The sequence below is a fragment of the Stenella coeruleoalba genome (assembly GCF_951394435.1).
Source record: "Stenella coeruleoalba genome assembly, chromosome: 7".
NCBI classification, from domain to species: Eukaryota; Metazoa; Chordata; class Mammalia; order Artiodactyla; family Delphinidae; genus Stenella; species Stenella coeruleoalba.
In genome coordinates this window covers 107,518,101-107,537,061 of record NC_137153.1, presented here as the reverse complement: position 1 = coordinate 107,537,061, position 18,961 = coordinate 107,518,101, and the positions used below count along the sequence as shown (strand labels likewise).

The window sequence follows — 18,961 nt, the reverse complement described above, 5'->3', positions numbered from 1 at the left end:
CCAGAGTAGATATACAGTCAATAAGACAGCCTGCTCATTGATGTGCAAGGCCTCTTCCCCTATCAGAGGAAGAAAGATGAAACCTGACAGAACTCCCCTCACTAATTCCTCACCTCTTTCCACCACTGTTGGAGGTGGAAGAAGCCTTTGGGTGGAAATACTTGAAGTCTGTGTCCACAGAATCTTTAGGTGGGATTTTTATCTAAGTCTTTAGCCAAGGGCTTTATCATATCCATCTACAGCATGTGATACAGATGGCTAGGGGAATTGTTAGCATGGGAGAGAAGCAGAACTCCTTAGGTTAGGAGACTTGCAGTCACAAGAATCTGATGTATCTTAACTGTTTTATTTAGGAGATGTCTCCTTAATGGATCACTGTCTACCAGGGTTCGGGGGAACACATAGCTCAGGATTCTTGCATGTGCTCTCGGGATATTGAGTATTGTAGGGTCTCCAATTATAACTGCAAACCCCTTAAAGGCAAAGACAATTCCACATGCCTAGTATCTATCAGGGGCTGGTAGACAGTAGGCTTTAAATGAGCGATCAATAAATGAATAAATTATGGTTGAATGAAACTATAACCTAGGCTCCTAAAGAATAAAGTATAAGCTAGTTAGCTGATCTCTGAGTCCCTGTATTATCTGGCCTCTAACTAGTTCTCTAGTCCAATCACTTATTATTCCTCCATCCTCTCTTGCTCACCAAACTAAAAAAACACAAAAAATGTATATGTCTTAACATCTTTGCCCGTGTTGCTCCAGCTCCCACAAAGTAGAAAAGGCTCATTTCCATTAGGTGGTTGGAGAAATCTCTCTGTGAGAAGGCAATACTGGAGCAGAGATGCAAAGGACAAGATGAAGCCAGCCACATGAAGACCTGTAAGTGGGGGTGGCGTGCAAAACCCAGATCCAAAGGAAAGAAAGTATAAAGGCAATGAATCCGGAGTAATCTTGAAGGTTCTTTTCTTTTCAACAGAAAGACAGCTGTGTAGCAGAAAGATAGTGAATGAAGGGGCAGAGCAATACAAAATGAGGTCATGGATGAGAGTGTAAGGTAGGGGCCAGCTCACTTAGAACCTTGAAGGTCCATGTCAGGAGCTTGGACTGTGTGGAAGTGGAATAAGGAGTCATTCAACTGTATTAAGCAGAATGGGCATGATCCAATTGTCTTTGAAGAAGAGAACCCCTTGCCGAAGACAAGTGTGGATGCAGGTAACCCAGTTAGAAGGAGATCTCAGCAGTGAAACAGTGGTTCAGATTAGGATGATAGCAGTGAAGAGCTACAGAAGTAGAGACATTTAGTACATATGCTGGAATCAGAGCCAACATGATTGTCTGATGGGCTGAAGGAATAAAATTTAAATGACCAATTAATGAGAAAGGTGTTTACATTTACTGGTAAAGAAGAAGACATTCAGATAAATAAAACAACACTGAAATGGCATTTTTTTTCTCATATCAAATTGGCAAGTGCTTTTAAAAAAATGGTAAAATCCTGAAACTGCATGAGCTTTGAAAACCAACCTAATTGCCCAACAATCGAGGATCAGTTAAATAAATTACAGGGCATGCATATGTTTAAATGCCCCATGGCCATTAAAAATGATTCTGTGGAAGAACACATAATGACACGGAAAATGTTCACGGAAAGTTTTATCTGTTCAACAACCAGCTGTCAGGGTCCATGCTTCTTGTTAAGTACTAAATGGATTTGTATTGAAGGGATATGTTAATATCTTTAAAATTTGCTGTAGAATTTCCCTAAAGGAGAGAATACTTTTTTAAAGAAATATGCCTGTCAAATTTCTTGGGGTGACAGTAAGACTGTGAAGACATGCACCATCAAGATGCAAGGTTAACAGAAGAGGTGAGTAAATTCCTCTGCAGTAGGAATAGAAATGCTCGGAAAGGTAAGCACCTTGGGCCAGTGGCCTTCGGTGTGGAGTTTGAAAAAAGATGGCTATATCATTTTTGGTCTGCAGCAATGCAGGATGAACCAGACTCCCCAAGTTCAGGATAGCAAGGCAAGTCATAAATTTAATGAGGGTGTACGAATAGTCATGGGAAGAAAGCTCTCCCCTTGCTCCATCCTCCTTAGAATTTGCAGAAAACCTGACGAGGCCTTTCAATTTCCATAGTATATAGCAGGGTGTTTTGAACAACTTTTCAAAAGGCAAAGAGATCTCATCTCAACTGTGAAAAAAATAGTATCCCAGGTTATAAAATTTAACTATTTTCTAAGGATAAAGACTTAGAATGTAACCGGCACAGAAGGAAAGGTCTTTAAAGAATATGTGATCCAATCTTATGGTTAGTAAGATAGAAACTGAAGTTCCCATAAAGGTAAAAGGCAGAAAGTTCCAATAGATGTGTGTCCACAGGTTAATTCTAAGTGTGAAAGGTATTAGAGCTGGCTCCAAATACAAATTAAAGCTGATTTCAAAGTGAAATGGAGTGTCTGCCACTCAGTGCTGTGACGCGTCACTGCTAACAGACAGTATAAAACTTATTACTCACTCCCCATGTATAGATGACTTTTGCAAACTCATGGAAAGAGCCACAGAATTTGTTTTCAATTTGCTGTCTTCAGTCTCTGTATTGCCTGTGGTTCCAGGCAGTCCTTAAACAGAAAGCCCATGGCTCAGCTAATATTTCATCTTGGAGATACCAGTACATACAGCTATCCTGCCATCACTGAAAGATTACTATCAATGCTGGCTGTCATTTCTACTTAGCATGTTTGAGGAAGGTGGCCAGGTGTGAGGAATCATTCTGGACCAGCCCCGCACTGGAAGGCAAAGGCATGGCTCAGTCATTTCTGAGTCTGGTGAATTTGTACAAAGCCCTCAAAGTCGTAGGTCTTTGTTTCTTCATCTGAAAACAGGGACCATGAACTCCTTCACATTGCGAGTATTTATTTGATAAGCAATGGAAGAGCGAAAGATCCTTGTGAACTTTAAATACCTATTCAAATATAAGGAAAGAAGAATGTTCTTAAACCTAGAGGGCTTTGTCTTTCAAACACCTGGGCTTTGCCATGAAAACTCCATCCCCACATGCTGTTGCTCCTCTCTGCAACTCTAACTCTCTTCATTCTGCATTTCCACATATAATAAGGTCTATCTCTCCATGTCTTCCTCCCCTGGGTCTATCATATTCCACTCATCCCTTAATCTTCTAAGTGGGAAGTTTTGAGTGCCTTCTGATTTCCCAAGCCATGTTATTGGAACATCTTGAAATTAACATTTCCCAACTTGTGTCATAGTTATGTATCATAGGAATAGCTGTCAGCCCCTGTGCTGAGTTTGACATTCATTTTCTCATTTAACCCTCAACCACCTTAGAAGGCAGATATCACATGCTTTATCTTATTTAGGCAGTAGTTCTATGAATATAGGGTAGGTGTAAAATTCATTTTTATACCTTCAACATGGCCAAAATAGGACTCAATAAATGTTATTATTATTAGAAATTATTATTACTATTGTTCTATAAGTCATTAATTACTAGTATATAATTATCTAATAATTTAATATCACTATTACCATTATTCCTATTTATTAAGTTTTATATCATTAAAATATCAGACGCTATGCTAGTATTTTTCATGCATTTCTATCACAGTTAGGCATGATTATCCCCTTTTTATACATGAGGAACCTGGGACTCAGAGAGGGAAAGCTGCTTTTATAGTCAATAATGACAGAATCAGGATTTAGATCCAATTCTGTCTGACTTCAGAATCAGTACTTTCAATAGCCACCCTTCACTGTCCCTTTTGGCAGTATCTGGGTAGAATACTGGACTATCTTTATCTGATGAAATGATCTTGGTCAAAGTTTAGGATACGGTTTTCTCCACTACACAGATTGATGTTTGCCTCGTGACATCCCCAAATCATGTTTGCTCTTTGCACTCCCCAAGGTGATTCCCAGACCACCACCATCTCCATACGTCCTGTCTGATGGTTACCATTGAAGAAGAAATGCAAAAAAACAAATGTATTCCTTCTGCTAGAGAAAAGATCACAGTAGATCAAAATTCTTATCCATCTGCCAATAGCCCCATCTCTGGCACAATATCAAGTACACCTACAAATAAAGCAATCCATGGATATCTTGGTTGTCCAGAGAAATGGCTCTACTCCTGATCACTGGCTTTGAAGAGGATGGTCAGTGCAGCAGAGCACATGCATTGGTCAGCCTTCCTGGTTCTAACATTGACTACAAACAAAAGTGCTGCCCAGCATCAACACACTGTCACTGCCATTAAACACCCTACGGGAGAAAAAGAAGCTGATGTACCTTTCGGAGGAGCCCAGACACCCTGGTGTGGAAAACAGCTCTCGTTGTTGCAGAAACCAGGAAAATGTTTCACCAAGAATACAGGGCAGCTAATGAAAAAGAAAACCAGGCATAGTATTAAGTTATTTGGGAGAAATAATTTTCTGAGCCTCATACTGGTATAGGTGGTATAAAATAAAGTTACTTTAGAGTAGTGATTCCTTTTCATGTACAAGGTCTTGTAAAATATGCTGGTCAAAATTCTTCATTTCGTATAGATAACAGGGATAACTTTTTGCAGCAGCTAACAAGAGACAGAACCATAGACCTGCTCAATTAGTCATTATTCATTGACTCATTGAATCATTAATGCATGTATTTTTTCATCATACCACTCGTTTCTAAAGAAAATCGAGGCAGCTTACAACATCCTACACTTAATAAAATCGGATTTCAAAAGGAAACAAATACAAGAGTCAGTAAATACAGGATATAGGTCCAGAAAATACAAGACTTGCTAAGTTCTTGACCAGGAAAAATGGAGCTGGCATACTAGAATCAACTGGGAAGTAATTTTCTAAAGATGCATGTTCCTCTGTCAAGGAAAGAACATTCCTTGGCTGAGAATTTTAACAGAATAATTGAGGGAAAGAATAATTTAGACACTTCAGAATGATTCTAATCTTTGTCTCCATGAAGAGCAGTTAGCTAAGGTAAGGGTACTGAAATAATACACAGTGCCTAGTTTTGAGCTTCCTAGAGGTAATGGTAAAAAGGGAAACTCAATATATGATATATAATAATGAGAATTTTAAATTTTCATTTATGCTGCTTTGAATTTGGAAAGAAATTGATCACCCAAGCATTTATCTAAGCATCTAAAAGACGTTCATAAGTAGTAGAACAGAGTCGGAGAGGAAGAGACCTTTCTTCTTAAAAAATGATCATTTTTCTATAAAATTTGAATACCATTATCACAGCCAATAAAATTTTTAAAATTCTAATTATCATCAAATGTCACGTCTATATTCAGATTAAACCATTGTCCCCCCAAATTATACAGCTGGTGTACTCAACATTATATACGGAATCGTATCAGTACCATGCTTAAGGTTGAATTCATAATCTTCAGGATTTCAGAAACACCAGGGCTTTGGGAAACAGGAGTGATTCTCCTGGGTGGAAATCTCCAAACTTGATAAAGATGACAGGATTTATTAAACCTTTTCTAAGGTAAGTTGTAGAAAGGTTTATGGGAAATATAATCTTGGCTCTTTTTTCTTAAAAAAACATAAGTAATACAATTTTTGTTCTTTTTATAACTGAGGTAAATTTTACATAAAATGAACAAATGTATAATTCAATGAGATTTGACAAAAATATACTCTTTTCTTACTACCACCCCAAAAGTTCTCTCATACTCATTTGGAGTCATCTCCACTCAATACATACAACTGACTTCTATTACCGTAGAAAAGTTTGCCTATTTTTAACTTCATAACATATGGCATCATACAGCATGCATTCTTTGGCATCTGGCTTTCTCTTTTTTTAATTTAAGATAATGCTATTTATATTTTTTTCACTTTTTTTTTTGCTTGCATTGATTGTTTTCTTTGTTTTATTGCTGCACACTATTCCATTGTGTGAATAAATCACAATTTGTTTGTGATTCCTGTTCATAGGCATTTGGGTTGTCATTTGCTCTAATGAATGAATCTTCTATGAATATTGTTATATGGTTTTGTGGGTGTACAATTTCATTTATCTTGGTTAAATGCCAAGGAAGGAATGAAACCACTAGGTAAGTGCGTACTTAAATTTGTAAGGAACTGCCATTTTCCCAAGCGGTTAAAACCATTTTACACTCCACCCACGAGGAGTCCAGTAATACCACATTGCTATTTACATTTCATAGTGCCAGTCATTTTGACTTTAGCCATTTTAGTGGATATATAGGGTGTCTTAGTGATGTGGTTGAAAATATTTTCACTTCATTTTTAATGATAAAGTCCTGTACCCATTTTACTGAGTTATTTATATCTTATTATTGTGCTAAAGGAGTTCTTTATATATTCTGGATATAAGTCTTTTAAAGTAAACATTTTCTCCCAGTTTGTGGCTTGTACTTTCATTTTTTAAAATAATGTCTTTTAAGAACAAAGGGGTTTTAATTTAATGAAATTTGATGTATTTTTTTTACATCTTTATTGGAGTATAATTGCTTTACAATGGTGTGTTGGTTTCTGCTTTATAACAAAATGAATCAGTTATACATATACATATGTTCCCATATCTCTTCCCTCTTGCGTCTCCCTCCCTCCCACCCTCCCTATCCCACCCCTCCAGGCGGTCACAAAGCACCCAGCTGATCTCCCTGTGCTATGCGGCTGCTTCCCACTAGCTATCTACCTTACGTTTGGTAGTGTATATATGTCCATGCCTCTCTCTCACTTTGTCACAGCTTACCCTTCCCACTCCCCATATCCTCAAGTCCATTCTCTAGTAGGTCTCTTTATTCCTGTCTTACCCCAGGTTCTTCATGACATTTTTTTTTCTTAAATTCCATATGTATGTGTTAGCATATGGTATTTGTCTATCTCTTTCTGACTTACTTCACTCTGTATGACAGACTCTAGGTCCATCCACCTCATTACAAATAACTCAATTTCGTTTCTTTTTATGGCTGAGTAATATTCCATTGTATATATGTGCCACATCTTCTTTATCCATTCATCCGATGATGGACACTGTTCTAGCTTTTATACCTATATTTATGATTTATCTCAAAATAATATTTGTATGTGGTATGAGGTAGGAGGCAAGGCTCATTTTTCTTCCAGATTAACGTACTACTGTTCCAGTACCATTTCTGAAGAAACCATGTATTCCTACTGAATTACCTAAGTGACCTTGATGCTTAGTCTTTCTAAAATATCAATTGACCAGATATGTACATATTTAAGTCTAGATTCTCCCCTCTGTTTTATCAATTTATTTATCTATTCCTAATAAAACAGCATCTTGACTACTGTAGATTTACAGTAAAACTTAAGATCAGTGACTATAAGTCCTCCAAATCTGTTCTTTAACATAGATAGATTGGCTATTCTACATTGTCTTCCTAAATTTTAGGTGCTGGGATCAAGAAGTTCCAACTTTTTTTATTTTTTCAGAGCCAAGTACAATTTAATAGAGAAAAATAAAATAAATATTATATTTCTTGCACCCAAACACAGTGAAGGAAATTCCTGCCTCTTTAGAAAATGAACAGGATGAATCTTATCATGATTCAAATCGTAGTACAACCCTCCTTGGTTACTTTTACTGAAACCTTTACACCCACTGCTCTATCTATTCCATCTGAGCCAATCTGCCTTTGATCCCCTTTCTCCTACTGACTTTCACTCATGTCGGTGATCAGCAAACTACCCTACATACTCAACTTCTTCTTGGAATAGCTCCTCCACTTTCCCATTTGATTGAAATCTGATTATCTCTTGAGAACAAAGCATCCCTGGATAGGCTTTCTGTTACAAGCTGTTCTTGTCTTAAGTCTCATGTTGTGGTGGGTGGGTTGTCCTCCCTGTTTCTCATTGCCATGTCCACCCCATTGCACCTTCACCCTCTTACAAACCCCCTACTCTGTTAGGCTATGCCATCTAACTATTTTTTTTCTTTCTTTTTTTTTTTTTTTTTTTTTGCCACACTGCATGGCTTGCAGGATCTTAGTTCCCCGACCAGGGATGGAACCCTGGCAGTGAGAGCACAGAATTCTAACCACTGGAGCACCAGGGAATTCCTGTCTTTCTAAATTTTAGAATGATCTTGTCAATTTCTACTATGAACAGCTACTGGAAATGGGACTTGTATGGCATTAAATCTATAGATCTGTTTAAGAAGAATGGATGTCTTAAGAGTATTAAATCTTTAATGATCATGGTATATCTCTTCATTCATTAGATTGCTCATAATTTCTCTCTCATGTGTTTTGATTTTCAATGTGGAGGTTTTCCACAGTTCCCATTACATTTATTGCAAACTATTTTATATTTTGATGCTAATTATAAGTAATATTGTTGGTGGGAATGTAAATTGATATAGCCACTATGGAAAACAGTATGGAGGCTCCTTAAAAAACTAAAAATAGAACTACCATATGACCCAGCAATCCCACTACTGGGCATATACCCTGAGAAAACCATAATTCAAAAAGAGTCGTGTACCACAATGTTCATTGCAGCACTATCTACAATAGCCAGGTCATGGAAGCAACCTAAGGGTCCACTGACAGATGAATGGATAAAGAAGATGTGGCACATATATACAATGGAATATTACTCAGCCATAAAAAGAAACGAAATTGAGTTATTTGCAGTGAGGTGGATGGACCTAGAGTCTGTCATACAGAGTGAAGTAAGTCAGAAAGAGAAAAACAAATACTGTATGGTAACACATATATATGGAATCTAAAAAAAAAAAAAGAAAAAAAAGGTTCTGAAGAACCTAGGGGCAGGACAGGAATAAAGACACACATGTAGAGAATGGACTTGAGGACACGAGGAGTGGGAAAGGTAAGCTGGGATGAAGTTAGAGAGTGGCATGGACATATATACACTACCAAATGTAAAATAGATAGCTAGTGGGAAGCAGCCACATAGCACAGGAAGATCAGCTTGGTGCTCTGTGACCACCTAGAGGGGTGGGATAGGGAGAGTGGGAGAGAGACGCAAGAGGGAGGGGATATGGGGATATATGTATGTGTATAGCTAATTCACTTTGTTATAAAGCAGAAACTAACACACCACTGTAAAGCAATTATACTCCAATAAAGATATTAATAAATAAATAAAATTCACTTACCCAGTTATTCGTTGCTAATATTTAGAAATGTATTCTTTTTTTTTTTTTTTTTTTGCGGTATGTGGGCCTCTCACTGTTGTGGCCTCTCCCGTTTCGGAGCATAGGCTCCGGATGCGCAGGCTCACTGGCCATGGCTCACGGGCCCAGCTGCTCCGCGGCATGTGGGATCTTCCCAGACCCACATCTTCCCGGACGGCACGAACCCGTGTCCCCTGCATCGGCAGGCGGACTCTCAACCACTGCGCCACCAGGGAAGCCCAAGAAATGTATTCTTTTGTATATTGAACTTGCACCCTGCAAAACTGCCTAACTCACATATTAGTTCTGGGAGCTTATTTATAAATTCCTTAAAATATTCTACATTAATATCATATCCTTAGTGAGCAAAAATACTTTCATTATTTAAACATTTCTCTTTTTAACTGGTATTAAAAACTATAAATGCCCCTTTAAGGACTGCATTAGTTATATCCCTAAATTGTTGATATGTTGTGTTTTTCTTAACATTTAGTTGAAAATAATTTCTATTTGCTTTGTGTTTTCCTCTTTAATATATAAAGAAATGAGTTGCTACTTTGAAAATATTTGTAACGTTTTCTAGATGTCTTACTGTTTTTTAATTTATGATCTAAAACTATTGTGGTCAGGAAACACACTCTGTATTACTTCAACCCTTTGAAATCCAGATACTCATTTTATGGCTCAGCATTGAGTCTATCATTGAGCACTGAGACTCTTCCAGTGCACTTGAGAAACATATACATCCTGCAGTTATTGGATTAGTGCCGCTTGTTTAAATGTCAATTATGTCAGAATCATTCATATGTTGTTCAAATCATCTCTAGTATTTACTGAAATTTGTCTGACTTTCCTATCAATTACTTAAAGAAAAATATTGAAATCTCCAACTATGACTAAGTTTTAGGGTATTTCTCCTGTACTTCTGCCAAATTTTTCTTCATGCATATTGAATCTGTTATTAGCTGCTTTCATGTTTAGGATGAATTAACACCTAACATTGTAAAGTGATCTACTTTATCTCTGGTAGTACTTTTTATCTTGAATTTTATTTTGTTCTGATATTAACATAGCCACACCAGTTTCCATATGCATATATTTGCATCATTTAAATCCATTTGTTTTCCACCTGTCTGAGTTTTCATGGGTTGAATGTTTCTGTCATTAACAGCCTAGAGTCATCTCCAGTCTAGCAACTGCTGCTTTTTGCTTGGAGTGTTTAGTTCCATTATAGTTAATATAAAATTAAATTACTATACACATGTTTATTTATTTTTTATGTCCTTTTTTTTTAATTTTTATTTTATATTGGAGTAGAGTTGATTAACAATGTTGTATTACTTTCAGGTATACAATAAAGTGATTCAGTTATACATATACCTGTATCTATTCTTTTTCAAATTATTTTCACATTTAGATTATTACAGGGAGTATTGAGCAGAGCTCCCTGTGCTATACAGTAGGTCCTTGTTGGTTATCAGTGTGTACATGTCAATCCCAAACTCCCAATCTTCCCCTCCCCCACACCCTTCCCCCTGTTAACTGTAAGTTTGTTCTTGAAGTCTGTAGGTCTGTTTCTGTTTTGTAAATAAGTTCATTTGAATCATTTTTTTAAAGATTCCACATATAAATGATATCATATGATATTTGTCTTTCTCTGACTTACTTCACTTAGTATGACAATCTCCAGGTCCATCCATGTTCCTGCAAATGGCATTCTTTCATTCTTTTTTATGGCTGAGTAATATTCCAGTGTATACAGGTACCACATCTTCTATATCAATTCTTCTGTCAATGGACACTTAGGTTGCCTCTATGTCTTAGCTATTGTAAACAGTGCTACAATGAACATTGGAGTGCATGTATCCTTTTGAACCATGTTTTTCTCTGGATATATGCCCAGGAGTGGGATTGCTAGATCATATAGTAGTTCTATTTTTAGTTTCTTAAGGCACCTCCATACTGTTCTCCATAGTGGCTGTACCAATTTACATTCCCACCAGCTGTGTAGGAGGGTTCCCTTTTCTCCACACCCTCGCCAGCATTTATTGTTTGTAGACTTTTTGATGATGGCCATTCTGACTGGTATGAGATGATATCTCATTGTAGTTTTATTTGCATTTTTCTAATAATTAGCAATGTTGAGCATCTTTTCATGTGCCTCTTGGCCATCTGACTATATATACATGTTTAGATCTACCACCTTTCTGTTTATATTCTCTAGCACCCTCTTTTTGTTTTTCCTATCTTCCTACATATCCCATAAGTTTTTAAGTGTGCGAGTCAGTGGCCTCAAGTGCTTTCACATTGCTGTGCAACCTTCACCACCATCCATTTCCAGAATTTGTTTCATCTTTTCAAACTAAAACTCTGTATGTGTATGTATGTGTATATATATATCTTTTGTTGATTTTTTTGGTATTATAATATGTATTTTCACGTTTCACAGTTTAACTTGAATTAATTATATGTGACTTCACATATAATAACCTTGTAGCAGTATAATTTCATTTATGACTTCCATTCATTTGTTATTATTGTCATACATTATTTTCACTTTAATGAATTGACTTTAAAAGAAATTAACACTTTTATATTGACTCATATATTTATTATTTCTGGTTCTCTTCAATTTTCCCTATAGCTCCAAATTACCATATTGCATTATATCCCTTAAGTCTGAAGAATTTCAGGTCTTCTTGTAGTGTTTCTCTGCTACAAAAATTTTTTTGTTCTTGTTTATCTGAAGATGTCTTTATTTTGTCTTCACTTTTGAAATATATTATTGTATGTATGAAATGCTAGACTGACAATGTTTTATTTTTTTCTCTCAGAATTTTTAAGGTGTCAATTCATTCTCTTTTAAACTCATTTTTGTATGATCAAATGCCAGCCTAAATTATTATTATTCTCTTGTATATAATGTCCTGGTTTTTTTTCTGGCTTTTAAGATTTTTTTCCTTTCTTTGAGAGCCAAATCCTATGCAGTTTCTTCCTGCTTTTGACCGCTTTCTAGTGTCTCAAAATCATTGTTTTCTAGTTTTCATCACTGTTATCATCTGGACATTTGGTCTTATACAAGGTACTCTATCATTACTAGAAAACAGGATCCAAGTTTGTCTGTTCCTAATATTTACCACTTATTTGTATTTCTGGTAAGCTTCATTCTTTTCCGTGGACTCATGCTTTTGTCGTATCATTTTCATTCTGACTAAAAACATCTTTAATATTTCTTTTAAAGCAGTTGAGCTAGAATGCTCTCAGCTTTCCTTGTTTGTAAATGTAGTTCACCTTTATTTTCAAAGATGTCTTCACTGGGTATTGAATTTTCAGTCGACAAAACTATTTTCTTTCAGCACTTCAGAGACGTGGTTTCATTATGGTCTGGATCGCAAATCTTTAGACAAGTTGGTGGACATTCTTATGTTCATTCCTCTCAATGTAATGTGTCTTTTTCTCTGGTTGAACTTAAGAATTTTACCTTCATCATTGGCTTTTAGGAATTTGATTGTGATGTGCTTTGGTGTGGTTTTCTTTGTGTTTAAACTTCTTAAGTTTTTTCATCTTCTTGGATATGTCTGTTTATAGTTAAAAAAATTTTTTTAAACCTTCAGCCATTATTTCTTCAAATAATTTTTCTGTACCTTTCTCTATTCTCATTTTAAGATTTGTATGTTAGACAGCTTGATGTGGTCCAACAGGTCACTTTGTCACTGTGCATTTTGTTTTCTTTTGTCTTCCTCTCTGTGCTTAAGTTTGATAGTATCTATTCCTTGAATTCAAGTTCTTTCATCTTTTTTTTCCTCTCCCCACTCCCATGGTATTTAATCTATTACTAATTCCAACAGGGAATTTTTTTTGTTTTGTTTTAGTATTCATGGTGCTTTATTTTTCATCTCTAGAATTCCCATTTGTTTCTTTGTCTATATCTTGCATTTCCCTCAATATCATACCCATGTTGTCTGGGAAGTTACAGAGCACACAGAATGGATTTATAAGAGCTATTGTCAAATCCTGGTCTGGAAATTTAATCATTTCACTAATTCTGGGTTTGTTCCTATTTACTTATCTTCCTTCAGCTTTTGTGTCACATTTTCTTGCTTCTTGAGATGACAGAAAATTTTCAATGGATTTGGACATGGTGAACTTTACATCATAAAGTGATGGATTTTATAGGGTTCTTTTAAAGAGTGTTGGACTTTATCACTTGTGGAATAGATTGATCTTCAAGTGAGTCATTTTTTAAAAAAGAATTTTGAATTTGGGGATAGAGTAATTCTAGGGCTAGTTATTATCCAGTAATATTAATCCAGACAGATAATATATTTTTAATATTGTTAATATATTATCTGTCTGGATTATCCACTAAAAGCACACATGTTCAGTACGTTTTCTTCATTCTGGCTGACTAGAACTTGAATATCTCCCATCCTTTTGTCAACTCTGGAACCTTTTCAACTTACAGCACCCATTCATTCTTTAGGCTTTTGGAGTGTTACATTTTGCAGGCATGTCTTACTATCCACAAGAGACTAAATGATGCCTCTATGTAAATATTTTTTTTCTTCCAAATGGAAAACATGGCTCTAGCACCATATATTGAATGACACTTTTCTTTTTTCTTTCTTTCTTTTTTACCACTGATATAAATACTTTTGGTATTTCCTAAGCCATGGTACACATCAGGGTCTGATTTTGTAATTTTTATATTCCATCTCTTTCTGTCTATATTCTAATACTAAAAACACATCATTTTACATACTATAGCTCTGAAATATTTTTAATATCCATGAGATGTAATTCCTTTCTAATTCTTGTTTTTAAAAATAACATAATCAGTATTGCATGATTAATCTTCCAGATGAATTTTAGAATAGTTCTAAGGTCTTCACCTATTTCCTTTGGAATCTATAGTAGAAATCCTTGTTTCTAAAATTTAAGAAAGACTTGACAGCTTTAAAACATTAAAATATTTTTCCATTAAATTTTTTTTATCTGTTAGGTTTTTTGTTTTTTTTTTTTTTTGCTGTATGCAGGCCTCTCGCTGTTGTGGCCTCTCCCATTGTGGAGCACAGGCTCTGGACGCGCAGGCTCAGCGGCCTTGGCTCATGGGCCCAGCCACTCCGCAGCATGTGGGATCTTCCCGGACCGGGGCACAAACCCGTGTCCCCTGCATCAGCAGGCAGACTCTCAACCACTGCGCCACCAGGGAAGCCCTATCTTTTAGGTTTTTTGTTTTTCCTCTGGCTCTTAATATTATTTTAGAGTATCTGCTTTTTTCTTGTTATATTTATTCTTATATCTTTCAGTGCTCATATGTGCCTATCACAATTATAAATGTGTTCCTTTCTTCAATTTTATTTTCTCTTTATTACTTTTATATATGAATGATTGATTCTATATGTAAATTTAAATGTATATAGTTTATTAATATAGTTTACTGATATATTACCATTTATTAATTTTGGAATAAATTAATGAATGAATCTAAATTAAATAATAAGAGAATTATCTTAAGCTCTATTGAAGAAATTGAATGATGATCTACCCAAATAACAACATATTTTCATGCCTCTCATGACAACATTTCTTGTTAGCATGCTTTTTAAAACAGAATACTTTTACATTACTTACCCCATTTGATCTTTAATTTTTTTGGAGATATGAAATCTGAGATTCATAAAAGTGACAGAACTTACTCAGGAGCCCACAGTGACAAAAGGCTGAACTTGGATTCATATCAAGTTCTCCTAAGCCCAGACTCAGTGCCCATTCTCACATACATACTCAACTATTCCTCATCAGATGTCTGACTCCTTTGAAGATTTATCCCAGAAATATCCAACTAGAAATTGGAATAATGCATTTGAGCTCTCTTTGAGATTATGCCAATGATTTTTTTCATATGTGGAGCAAAGACAGTCTTGAAAGTGCTAGCTGAGTTGATATTCAGCCCCTAGAGAGAAAAAAAGAAGGATCTGGGATTATAGTGAGATGGAGTATGACAGACCCACATAAACTGGTAGAGATAAGATGCATCTCATGTGTCCAAGTGTATTGAAGGACCTGTCACTCACATGTTGGTTTCTGAGGTAGAGGTAAGTTAATTCAAGTTAATATGCAAAAATGTTTCTAATAACAACCTGTCAAGAGTGTAGGGGGACATATCAGGAGAGAGAAATGAGAAGAGAAAAGGAATACTAGAAAAGAAATGAGAAATCAGCCAAGGGAACAGAACAATTCTCCACTATAATCATAAGAGAGGTGACTAGCATTACTTTCTCACTAGCAATTCATCTTAGAGTTAATGTTCTGTATTTGAGAAGTTGAACTATAAAACCACATATAAGTGGGTTCAGATCCTGTGTAAACTACTTAGCGTTTCTAAAAGCATCAGTTTCTTTTTCTTTAAGGTGGAAAGAATGATGTCTAATTGAAAGGCTGTAGGGAATTCTCTGCTGGCTCAGTGGTTAAGAATCCACCTGCCAATGCAGGGGACACAGGTTCAATCCCTGGTCTGGGAAGATGCCACATGCCACAGAGCAACTAAGCCTGCAGCCACAACTACAGAGCCCACGAGCTGCAACTACTGAAGCCCGCGTGCTCTAGGGCTGGTGTGCCACAACTACTGAGCCCATGTGCTGCAACTACTGAAGCCCGCACGCCTACAGCTCATGCTCTGCAACAAGAGAAGCCACAGCAATGAGAAGCCCGTGCACCGCAATGAAGAGTAGGCCCCGCTCACCACAACTAGAGAAAGCCCACGCTCAGCAACAAACATCCAACGCTGCCAAAAAAAATTTTTTTAATTAAAAAAAAATTGAGGGGCTGTGAGGATTACCTGATATAATACACACATCTGAAGCATGTATAAAAATACTACTATATGCTCTTTAAGGGAGTGGAGTAGTAGATGTTATCTATATAATTTATCTATGATGAGTAAGTATTAAATTATTTTATAAAAAAGATATGATGGCCTTAAACTTAAATGGATAGACAATATAATAATAAATGATAATGACCAAGAGTATATGAGGACTCCATTCATTCATTCAACAAATGTTTTTCAGTTACCTATTCTGTGCTCTTCACTTTTAAAGTTATGTAGAAAAAAAACCATTAAATATTTGACACAAATAACTAATAATCTTAAAAGTATAACACTTGAATTGAGTTTGAATGGACTGGAAGTTAAGCTTATGTATAAGGCGGCTCAGGAGCAAGTGGTTAGCTTCAAATAATTCAAGGAAGGATAGTGCTGTTTTTGGAATGTCCCATAGGCATACAAGCCTATGAATTTTAATTCAAAATTTTTTTTAAGTTAGAGCTGTCCAAAGATGAAATAACAATAATACTAGTATATGACTAGAATGACTACATGCCAAGATCTCTGCTGGGTAAGAGGTTGGCATTATATCATTTGATCCTCAAAATAACCCTGTGAGATAGGCATTATTTTTCTCACTAAAAGCAGGGAGGAAACTGAGATTCAGAGATGCTATATAGCTTTCTCAGTGACACAGAGCTAATTATCACAGAGCCAGCATTCACAGTTACCTTAACTTATCAAGCTCTTAATTTCCAATTTACGCATTCTCATTTGGAAAGATGAGCAACATGTCACTCAGGTTTTGGAGTATAGTTTTCAAAGACCTCTTGACCACCTAGGATGGCGTGGATGACTGAAAATGAGGAAAGAAAATAGGTATTAAGGCTCCTTCCAAGCCTAAAATCTAAAGATGTTATGCCTTAAAACACATAACTTAGTGTCATTTAATGCTATATGAACTTAGGAAAGCAATTTTACCTTCCTGAGACTAATCATTCATCTGTAAAATGGGAATAATATTGGTACCTGACTCTAGGATTGTTTAAATAAATACATGGGCAATGGTTATTAAGTATTCATATGTATTTAATGATTGGCTTGTGCTGGAGGGAGCTCTGACTCACCGTGAATACCAGGTGTTTGAACACAATGAACACTCAGGAAATGCTAGTTTGTTACATGTTTACTATTAGAAAATTCATGTCATAAGTATAGCAAAGTAAAAAATAAATCTATTAAAATGTGTAGGAAAAGGTTTACAGCAAGGAACCCAGAGCCATGTTTTCATGGTCTCCATAAATATAAAATGATTGTGTTTGAATGCATACCATCAATGGGGGAAAAATCTCATTAGAATTATTAATCATTGCAGGATTTGAACCAGGACTAACAGACAGGAGAAAGACTAATGCAGTGATGTCATAAATTGATCAATTATGTTATCTGGAAAGTATATATGAAGCAACCATTTCACTCACAAGTATATGGTCATTTGATTTTTTCAAAATATGGCACACTGCAATTCAATTTAGGGAATGTGGTCTTTCAAAAAAGTGGTAGGTGGGGGCTTCCCTGGTGGCGCAGTGGTTGAGGGTCTGCCTGCCGATGCAGGGGACACAGGTTCGTGCCCTGGTCTGGGAGGATCCCACATGCCGCGGAGTGGCTGGGCCCGTGAGCCATGGCTGCTGGGCCTGCCGTGTCCGTAGCCTGTGCTCTGCAGCGGGAGAGGCCACAGCAGTGAGAGGCCCGCGTACAGCAAAAAAAAAAAGTGGTAGGTGGGACTTCCCTGGTGGCACAGCGGTTAAGAATCCACCTGCCAATGCAGGGGACACTGGTTCAATCCCTGGTCTGGGAAGATCCCACATGCCGCGGAGCAACTAAGCCCGCGAGCCACAACTACTGAGCGCATGTGCCACAACTACTGAAGCCCGCATGCCTAGAGCCCGTGCTCTGCAACAAGAGAAGCCACCACAATGAGAAGCATGTGCACCGTGACAGAGTACCCACACTCGCCGCAATTAGAGAAAGCCTGCACACAGCAACGAAGACCCAACGCAGCCAGAAATAAAATAAATACATTTTTTAAAAAGGGGTAGGTGAGCAATTAGATATCTATAGAGAAATAACTGAACCTTGACCTCTACCTCTATTAGGTACAAAATTAATTTGACATAAATCCTAGGCCTAAATGTGAAAGGCATAAGATTCTAGAAAAAGATGTAGGATATTTTTAAAATCAATATTGAGTGGGCAAAAATGTCCTAAATAGGACTCAAGAATGACTGACCATAAAAGAAAAATATTTTCAAGATTAAAAATATCTGTTTATCAAACAACATCCTTAAGCAAGTAAAAAGACAAGTCACAGACTAGAAGTAAATATCTGCAATACATATATCTAACAAAGGATTCATACCTGTTATGTAACAGACTCCTACAAATCAAGAATAAAGCTAAAAATCCAACTAAAAAAATAAACAAATGACGTGAAAAAGCACTACACAAAACAAGATATATGAAAGCCGATAAACATGCAAAGGGATTTATGATCATTAGCTAACAGGAAAGTGCAAATCAATCCACAATGAGATACCTCTTTACCACCAGAAAGATACCTCTTATCAGGGGTAGTGACTAATTTTTTTAAAAATGGGCAATATGAAGTGTGGGTTAGGATGAGAAACAACTAGAACTCTCATATTGCTGGTGGGAGTGTAAATGGTAAAACTACTTCGGAAAACTGACGGCAGTTTCTACTAAAGTTAAACACAAATGTCCCTTATACCTAAGTACTTCCACTCCGGTATATACCCTACAGAAATGAGTGCAGGTGTCCACACAAGATTGTGCAAAAATGTTTGTAGGTTTATTCATAACAAACAAAATCTTTAAAAAACCCAAATGCCCTTTAACAGCACAACGAATAAATGAATTTGATAATTCATATAAGTATATGAATTGTC

General features: G+C 36.4%; 1 long non-coding RNA gene across 8 annotated transcripts in view; it reads right to left on the bottom strand.

The window, feature by feature from the left end:
- The window catches only part of LOC307189277, a 925,047-nt gene that overhangs the window by 163,168 nt on the left and 742,918 nt on the right, over positions 1 to 18,961 (bottom strand). For all 8 annotated transcript variants that reach the window (XR_013829131.1, XR_013829132.1, XR_013829133.1 and 5 more), the window contains one exon: positions 4,307 to 4,395. This is a non-coding gene — a long non-coding RNA (uncharacterized lncRNA). The remainder of the gene's footprint in view (positions 1 to 4,306; positions 4,396 to 18,961) is intronic.